Genomic DNA, 9,760 nt, shown 5'->3' with positions numbered 1-9,760 from the left:
AAGTATCAAATTTTATTTACAATTGAAATGTTACAATTTGATTAAATTGAGATTAAATAAACAATTGTATAATATGAATATAAATAATCCCTCCGTCTCATATTAAATGTCCAATTTTGACTTGTCAAGTATTCTGTTTACAACTTTGACCATAAATATCTTTATTTGTGTTGTATAATAGTTGATGAAAGTTATATCAATGAAAAGTACAATGAAAACTCTATTCGTCCATATATTTTATATGGAGTGTTATATAATATGGACAAATATTTTTAAGGTCAAAGTTTAAAACAGAAGACTTGATAAGTCAAAATTGAACATTTAATATGGGAGAGTAATAAAGACAATCATCAATAACGCTATAATATGACAATTTGTCAATGTAGATTCTTACACATTGGCTGATGGCTATAGAGTGTCTCTAATGCGTACTGAAGTTGTAGCTACTTGTAAATCTATGTATACAAATGCCACCAATGATCCCTCCATTCTTTTTATTTTTCTTTCAATCACTATCTTTCTTTCTTAAAAAAATCATAAACGATAATAGACTTGTATCAAAATCCACACCGCAATGGACCCAGCAACAATGCCCACATGCAATTTGCTATTCATTTGTCAATAATATTAACTCAAACTCTACATACGAATTTTGAAAATCTGGAGCGATAACTTGGAACTTACATTAAGTGGCCAATGTTTACCTAAGAGAGTTTAAATTTGAGAATGTGACCTACAAAAGAAGGCTTTTGTACAATTGTACTTATTAGTTCCTTTTATCATGCATGCTTTAGAAGCTCCAACATGCTATATCGTGCTAGAATGGAAACCAGTGATTCAAAAACCTACATAAAATGCTAGAGACGTCTACTTAGTTTGAAATGCATGTTATAAATCCATAAAACATGGCAATTTCAGCCAATTACTTACATATGGGTTGGCCTGGATTGTATTTTATCTTGAATAGATTAGATAAACATAACTATTTGTAAGTAGATTTGGTCTAAGAAGTTTGAGTATACTTTTAATGAATATAATCCTCTGAATATTCTATTCTACTACTGGGATCACTATTGTAAACAATATTATGTTTATAAATTTACTTAGTTGGTTTTCTTAACTATTTTTATCTTTATGGGTTCCCAACTCAGCCCACACGAACCCGGTTTGTTTTGACCCATATTAAAGTTTACCTAGTTCAACTGAATCCAGTTACCCAAACCCAAAAAATATCTACATATAAGTAAATAAAAAGAACACCAAGATTATGCTTTGTACCTTTTTATTGATGGATATGGCTTTCTTAGGCTTGGAATAGTCAACATGAGGTCTTCTGATTTAGCCACATTATGAAAATATGCATCTCCTTATTCATCTTTCTTTTACGCTTCATTTTAATTAAGTATTTCTTGTAGAGCTTATCAAGCAACACTGCTGCAGACATCAAAGACCTTTTACCAGCTACCACTGAATCTGTTAATACTGTTGCCAACAACCTCGCATATAACCTTCGTTTGCACCCTTAAATCCTAGTAGGCCCAAGCAAGAAGATTAGGATGCTAGTTGGGTCCCACCTACCACCCTATCTACCTACAAAAACTTAAAAACTCTCCTATTAGACATTATACCCATTCCGTTTGTCACATAAAAATCTGCATGATCTTTAAAGTAACTCTGTTGTCTAGTCATTTTACTAATTGTCAAGTGATAAACGAAGAACCAAATCGTCAAAACACTTTGTTAAATGCCAAATATTGCAACGAACTATCCATAGTGTGGAGGGAATATTTGAATCTTGGTAAGCCGTTTTTGTTTCTTGAAATTCCATGACCCAGAAGGAGTATTATCAAGCCAGTAAGCAACAATGTTTGACATACTTTAGTAAAACCATGTGTTTAATCAAAGGTTGCAAATTGTTTCACGTACTTGATAGCATGTAACAAATTCAAGATAACGTAATAATCTACATATGAAGATCCATGATCCAGTAAACCATTATGAACTTCAGGGCCTTCACATTATAATTATTTGGTGACACTATAGATAATAATTTTGACTCATGTACTTATCAATTGGACAACTCAGGTTTTTAAGTTATCTCTAATGGTTCACAAAAATAAATTAATTAAGAAAAAGGTTTTCATATAAAAATAAGACAAATGGGTAAAACGGGTTGAAAGTTGCTGAAAAAGCATTTTTGATGCGTAAAATAAGATTATCAATCAAAACTTATAGCATTTGCATCATATTTGGCACACTAACTTTTTATATAGAGTATTTTTTAAACAAAAAGCGGGATACTCAGCCCATACGTCCCTCCCGCTTTGCCACCTTTAGTTGACATGGAGCATTTTTAAAACAAAAAACGTGCATTTAAAATGAACAGCTTGTAGAATGGTGAGTACCTCAACAGAAGGCTTGTGGAATGCTGAGTATTAAAAATGAACAGCTTGCTATCCCTTTAATGAACCAAATTAGCAACCCAAGATCCCATATTCCCCAAGCCCTACAAAAGCAAAAGTCACTTCTTGTCAACATGATCAAATTCTCGGATGATACTTTCTTTCTGTATGGTCAAAAAGACAAAATCAGCAACATATATTAGAGTGGTCAACCTTCCCGACGACTGTTAATAAACAACAACTTGTAAAATATGGGGTGAATTATACCACAACTTGTAAATAATCAACAACGAAGACTATTATCAAATATCACAGCAACGCGATTAGAGTTGTGGACCATGACAACCGTTCATAAATAACTTGTAGAGTATAGGGTACGTAAAATATACCACAACGACAATTAGAGTTTTGGACCTTTCTGACGACTGTTAATACATAACTTGTAAAATATGGGGTGAGTTATACCACATCTTGTAAAAAATCAACAATGAAGATTATCGCCATATACTACACCTTCTTTTTTTTTTTTGAACGGCTATAAATTTTATTGACAAATATGCTTCGGAAAGGTGCCGAATACTCGATCATTTCCTATCTTGCCGTCTGGAATCGAGACTAAGGAGATAAGTATATAAATCTAAAGGGACCTATCTACAATCACGCTGTAACGATGACAATAAAACATAAAGGCAATCTTAGTTTATTATTCCACAGAAAAAATGTGTTAATTTTAATTCATGAGAAGAAGAGATGCATTAAAGGCTTACATTATTGATCTGAAACAACTTGTATTACTTACCAAGATCATTTAATGGTTTCTTTAGGACCTCCATAGAAACTAAAAAGTATGACCATATATTAGAACAACCAGTATTGCGTGCTTACTAAGAGCCTTGGCGTTCCAATTCATAACAAATCCAAACCAATATCAAAAACTTAATAACAATATTAGAACAACTATTATTGTCTGTTGATCAAAACCTACAAAAATGTTATAACATACCTTGCAGTCACTGCTAACTTTAGGTGGTGTTATCCTAAATAGCACTAAGGGCTTTTAATAACACCAAAGTCCAAACCCTTCAATTAACATGATTTTAACTACGGAAATTAACAAAAATAACCTACAGTTGCATTATATGGCTTATTATGAGGAATCAAGTTCCTAGAAGTTATTTTTAATACAAAACAAATGGGATCGATCTTTTTTTTTTCGTATCCCTACTCCTAAATGTGATCTCCATTATGAGGAAAGGTCACTCTATGGATCTTCCTAGAAGCAATTAAGCCATTACACAGGATTATGAGTCTGCCATAACATCAAGCTTAATGCTAAGGACCTGTTCATTAATAAGAAAATATCAACTTAAATATTATTTGATCAACAGAGCAACTATTCCAATCATCAATTATGACCATATCCATTTTCAGCTCACACGTTAACTATAGATGAAATGATATCGATAATAAAGCAACAAAGTAATCATTCCCTTAAGTGTCACAAACATAAAATATAGTACATTCAACAAAAAACAATAGATAACACAATTAAAGTATAATACAATCACCACCAAATCTTATACCGGAACCCATCAAAAACCCATTCACGTAACATACATACTCAATATATGAAGTATACAACACATTCATGCAACAGAACCCACAAAAAACAATTACCAAATCTTATACGGGAACTAAAATAATCACAATTATAAAAATCACATAAAAACCACATACATCGATCCCTGCAAGATATATAAATATTCATGATTTATATATCCAAAATACAATTATAATCAAATATGATTTATATCTACAAAACTCATACCGAAATCCCATAGACTGTATAAAAAAAAAAAACAACATATAGTTACAGTAGTCAACATGATTGATTAAACTAAAATACGTACAATAGAAGGATCATGATTTATATCTCGAAAAAACCATTTTAATCAAATGTGATTTATATTTTCAAAACCCATTCCAAAACCCATACATACATATAGCTATTTACATGATTTCTATTTACAAACGTTCAAAAAAAAATTGATTAAACTAAAATACAATTATTAAAGGATCGAAAATTGTTACCTGGAATAGTTGTTGATTTAGTGATGCTATTAGTCGGTATAAAAAAAAAACTGCGTCTTTGATATAGATATAGGGGGATTTAGCCATTATTTTAAAACCCTAAATCCCTTAAGTTTAGGGATTTTAGGTTATCAGCAGGGATGGAAATCAGGAAAGAGTGAAAAAATTATAAAATACATTGTTAAGATTTTTTTTTTAAGTGTAGAAAGGTTAGGAGCGGAAAGGATTAAGTGGGGGTGTAGTTATTTTTTCCTTCAAAAGTTTTACTCTCATTTTTTAAGTCATCAGGAAGGAAAACTTTCTTTCACTCTCTTCTTCTTTCCTCTTTTAAATTAACTAAATAATACAGCGGAAAAGATTTGGGGAGTAAAGATTTGAAAGGAGATGAACAAATTGAAAAGAGAAAAGAAAATAAAGGGTTGTAACTTGTAACCGATGGGATCTGGCTGTGAGCTCTGTTTAAAGATAAAAAGACATCTAAAAGACCATGTATTAATAGTGAGTTTGATAATTTTAAACAAAACCTTCATTGGCTCAACGGGTTAAAACGCGCAGTGACTAAACCGAAGGTCGTGGGATCGAAACCCAAAAACTCTTTTTTTTTTAACGTAAAGGGTACATTTTATGGCTTTCATCCTTATGTGGATCCTACACGTCTGATGTGGTGCCATTCAAATCGCTCTACGTCAGAAATGGCAGACCTGATGTGGTGCCATTCAAATCGCTCTACGTCAGAAATGGCAGACTAGGAGAGCGCTAAGTAAGCGCTTTGATATAACCTTTTAAAGTAAGTACTTTGATATAACCTTTTATTATATATATATGGTCAGGCCCGTCCAATGGACGGGTAGTCTCAAAATATATTAATCAAAGCTAAAAAATTGAATTTCAAATATATTAAATAGATATACCGAAATCAACTTGAAAATTTTGCTAGCTGAATAGCACTCCATCGGTCAAAATACTCCAAAAATTATCTGCCCAACGAAGAAACATACGAAAATTAACTCCATATAAATATTGATTTCAGTTTACCTTTTTTTTTCAACTTTAGTTAAATAAAAAATTTACAGTTTCTTATATTCTAAAAGTGTAAACTATATATATATATATAAGTATATTTAAATATAAATTAGGTTAAAGTGTAAATTGGTGATGAAAAATCAAAAAGTGTAAGTTAATTATTTTAAATTGGTGATGAGAAACTAAAAAGTGTAAACTAATTGTTTTAGATTGGGGTTAAAGTGTAAATTGGTGATGGAAAACAGAAAGTGTAAATTAATTTAGATTAATATTAAAAAAATTAGAGGATTAATAAGGAAGAGGATTAGACTCAAGGAGGTGGATTAGGGGTGCCAAGTGTACCCCAACCCCCTCTTTTAGTTGTATTATATATATATATATATATTTCTGATTCGTTGTCAGAAATTACCAAAACATGTGGCGATGGAGACTCAACCTCATCGTCCAACAAAACCGCAAAAGGTGGCGGCGGAGATTCAACCTCGTTGTCTACGACGTCGTCATCATGGTAATTAGTATTATTATAAGGAGGAAGAGTAGTTACATGATTGGATCCGACTGATGAAGAAGAAGAAGAATCTTGGCTGCCGCCACCGCCGCTGTGATATGGAGCGACGACATTCTTTAAACTAGTGAAGTAACGCTTACCGTTAGAAATCGCTGGACGATGATCAATGGACGATGGATGTTATATTTTTCAAGCTTCTGATGGAGTTTTAATTTCGACAATAGTCGATATAGAGAAAATTACATTTTTTGGTACCTCAACTTGACAACTTTTGCACTTTTAGTCTCCAACTCAAAAAATTACAGTTTTCATACCTAAAGTTTTGTGTTTTTTTCAGTTTTGGTACCACGTTCATACGGCGTTAATTTTGTCGTTAACGCCCTCACGTGACAAACACGTGAGGGGTATTTTAGTCTTTTGAACCCCTTTTTTCTGAAAAAATTACAGTTTTGATACCTCAAGTTGTCAATTTTTTCACTTTTGGTACCTTAAGTTGATAACATTTTTTTATTACACTCTCCAATTTTAATCTCACACATTAGCATCTATCAAAAATCAACATACATGATTTATTATTATTTTTTAACGGCTCCTAAAAAAACACCAAATGGTGTGTATCTATTCTTGAAATATTATATGTTGTTGGTGTAATTACGGGTGATGGTGGAGGAATTGAATGCACTGGTGAATCAATGGCCGAAAAAAACCTCATGTTGCCGGAAAATCCTTTCTGGTGGTGTATGATTCAAATAAGAAATCTGAATTCTCTCACCCCTAAATTACCCTCTTCTTCTATTAGAATATGCTACAAAGTACAAACGAAACTTGATCGTAATCGGTATGCTACAAACGAGATCTTTACGGAATCTGTTACATATGGATATAATTGCTACAAACGAGATTAGATCGGAATCTGTTGCATGGTGGGGAAGGAGATAGTCGGCAACCTTTTCTAGTGGTGTATGATTTATATAAGAAATCTGAATCTATTTATGCATGTTTATGTATTGGATTTGGTATGATATAGAAATATAGGTATACATGGATACATATGAATGTGTGTTGATTTTTAAGTGTGTGTTATTTGATTGATGCTAATGTGTGAGATAAAAATTATAGAGTGTAATAAAAAAATGTTGTCTACTTGAGGTACCAAAAGTGAAAAAGTTGACAACTTGAGGTATCAAAACTGTAATTTTTCTAAAAAAAGGAGGGTCAAAAGAATAAAATACCCCTCACGTGTTTGTCACGTGAGGGCGTTAACGACAAAATTTAACACCGTATGAACGTGGTACCAAAACTGAAAAAAACACAAAACTTTAGGTATGAACGTTGCAATTTTTTGAGTTGGAGACTAAAAGTGCAAAAGTTGCCAAGTTAAGATACCAAAAATGTAATTTTCCCGTCAATATATAATATCTACCAATATAGGGCAAATTCTTTATATAATATGTCTCACTTTTCATAAATTTTTATAAAATAATTCTTATTTAAAATTACTTAGTATTTATCAGATATTAATATTAATTTTTAAATATAACCAATCCTAATCCTAATAGGATTTTTATAACATTAATTCTTCGAAGAAGATTTTTTTTATAACATTAATTCTTCGACTTATATATTGTCATTGTCCCATGATTTTGTGGATGTATCGTTTTCATCTTTTGACATTAGAAAATGCAAAAACGGACAACAAGTTCTCCAAATTAAAATTTGAAAATCTTTAATTTTTCTATACTACTTTATAATACAAATTGAGTATTTAATTTTTAGAATCTCTTAATCTCTTAAAACATTTATAACATACATCTTTTAACTACTAAATTACCTTCGTTAACTCCTTAAATCACATGAATTATTTTACATCAATTATTTATCTTATTCGCCGTCATTGCCACTACAAGTCGCCACCGCCACCATCGTCACGCCACCGCATTGCGCGGGTATTCGTCTAGTCTTAAAAAAACTAAACATTGTTTTTCTATACTACTTTATAATACAAATTGGGTATTCTATTTTTGGAATCTCTTAACCTCTTAAAACATTTATAACATACATCTTTTAACTACTAAATTATCTTCGTCAACTCATTAAATCACATGAATTATTTTACATCAATTATTTATCTTACTCGCCGTCATTGCCACTACAAGTCGCCACCACCACCATCGTCACGCCGCCACATTGCGTGGATATTCATCTAGTATTTATATCATATCCTTTAGCTAAAAGAAAAATGGAGTACTAACTTTTTTTTTTTTTCTTACTATTATTCCTTGATTAACACATGTCTTCTTAATTTATTTATTTTTTAAATTAGTTTTTTTAATTGTATATAAATTCAATTTTTTTATTCGACTTAGAATTAAACTTTAACTATATTACTTTGAACAGCAATCACCGATTCTTTTTAATCATTAATATGGACATAGTTAATTTAAAAATTAAATTAATTATTAACTTACAAATATCCTAATCAAATACAAATATAAATGTATGAGGCGTATTTGAATTTTCTAACCACAATTTATTTCATACTCACGAACCATTTATGAGGCGTATTTGAATTTTCTCATGATACAATCTATGTAACTACCGTATATCATACGAGTATTAGGACCAGTATAGATATATATAGATATAGTATATCGAATCGAATAGGTAAGTTTAATTGGTTTAAAAACGATTGCCAATTTTAATGACTTTTATCTAGCTACATAAATAAATTGATAAAGTCGGTTAATATTACTATTTCGTAAATACATTCTTAATATTATATGTAGCTATCTGTACGCGTCATTATATTATATTATATTATATTATATTATATTATATTATATTATATAGTGTAACAAGTATGCTGCTAGAAGTACCATATACTTTCATGATTTTGTGAGGGGAGAAGATTTTGTATTTATACATGTGATTTTCACGGTGGAGGTGGCGGCGATTGGTCGTGATGGAGGTGGCGACGGCGATTAGCGGTGTTGGCGACGACGATTGGTGGTGATGGCGTTAAGTAGTGTAGGTTTTAATGAATTGTTGAAAGTTGAAATGTTGAAACTTAACATGTTAAGACACGGGCTATTTGCTTTATAATATGATAAAAAGTACTCGCGCGTAGCGGCGATATCATGGTGTGGGTGATAGGTTATAGAGTGCTATAGGTCATAGAAGGTGATAGGTCATAGAGTGTGATAGCCAAATATCGAATGTATATCGAATGACATCTCTAATGAAAGAGCATGTACTTTTAAGAACACCCATATAAGTTTTATAATTTATTGATATACGGTATTTGAGATAAAAGATTTTGAATGAATTAAAAAAATAAAATGATTTATGAAAGATAAAAAACAAAATGAGTTGTTGAGATTTGAGCAGAGAGATGAAAATGAGTGGGTAAAAACTTAAAAAGTTGAAAAAATTTGAAAGAAACAAATGTTTTATATAATATAGTATAGATAATAGTTATACTTTGTGATAAATTAATTAAAAAAAATGATTTATCCTTTTAAAAAATAGCGTAGAAATTCTTCTAATAACATCAAAATTTGATATATATAATCTATTCATTAAGTCTCTGCATCAAAATTTTATCCGTTATTGTCTTTAAATTTTTTTTTTATTATTATTATTCTGATAGCATAATCAGCAATTATTGCCTATCAATTAAAACAACAATAAAAAAAAATTACCAAGAAAAAGATAAAAATTTTGGGACCAGGGGCCA

The 9,760-nt window shown here is 30.9% G+C and overlaps 1 long non-coding RNA gene across 3 annotated transcripts; it reads right to left on the bottom strand.

Annotated features, from left to right (window-relative positions):
* Window positions 1-221: 221 nt before the first annotated feature.
* LOC122598004 lies at window positions 222-4,664 on the bottom strand. Of its 3 annotated transcripts, none has more exons than XR_006323513.1 (4): window positions 4,494-4,664; window positions 2,406-2,566; window positions 1,279-1,590; window positions 222-845 (listed from the first exon to the last, which is right to left on the bottom strand). It is a non-coding gene; the product is annotated as an uncharacterized LOC122598004 (long non-coding RNA). The 3 variants fall into 3 exon arrangements; XR_006323511.1 differs by having other exon boundaries at window positions 2,406-2,506; XR_006323512.1 differs by having other exon boundaries at window positions 1,279-1,529; window positions 2,406-2,506.
* Between the last annotated feature and the right edge of the window lie 5,096 nt (window positions 4,665-9,760).

This window comes from Erigeron canadensis, chromosome 1, assembly GCF_010389155.1.
Source record: "Erigeron canadensis isolate Cc75 chromosome 1, C_canadensis_v1, whole genome shotgun sequence".
Taxonomy (NCBI): domain Eukaryota; kingdom Viridiplantae; phylum Streptophyta; class Magnoliopsida; order Asterales; family Asteraceae; genus Erigeron; species Erigeron canadensis.
The sequence above is the reverse complement of the archived record's forward strand: the minus strand, read 5'-3'. Positions and strand labels throughout refer to the sequence as shown.